Source organism: Dendroctonus ponderosae, unplaced genomic scaffold, assembly GCF_020466585.1.
Source record: "Dendroctonus ponderosae isolate FM_Combo_2020 unplaced genomic scaffold, Dpon_F_20191213v2 Dpon_F_20191213_3, whole genome shotgun sequence".
Taxonomy (NCBI): Eukaryota; Metazoa; Arthropoda; class Insecta; order Coleoptera; family Curculionidae; genus Dendroctonus; species Dendroctonus ponderosae.
The window spans coordinates 16,393,488-16,393,700 of NW_026018508.1; positions in this window are offsets into that span (position 1 = coordinate 16,393,488).

A 213-nucleotide genomic window follows, 5' to 3' on the forward strand; every position below is an offset into this window, starting at 1 on the left:
CAAAAATAATATTCTTAGAATGCAAAGAAAAATACCTGAAAGGAAAAGAAATCAATATAAACAGTATTTCGCTTTGTGTGCAAAATGGACAAAATTAATACTCCAAATATATGGCAAGGCTTAAAGTAGCAACAACGCTACACATATAAGTAAAAATAATTGAGTATTTGAACAAAGAATTCTAGTCTCTTCCCAGAATTGATTGTCCTGACT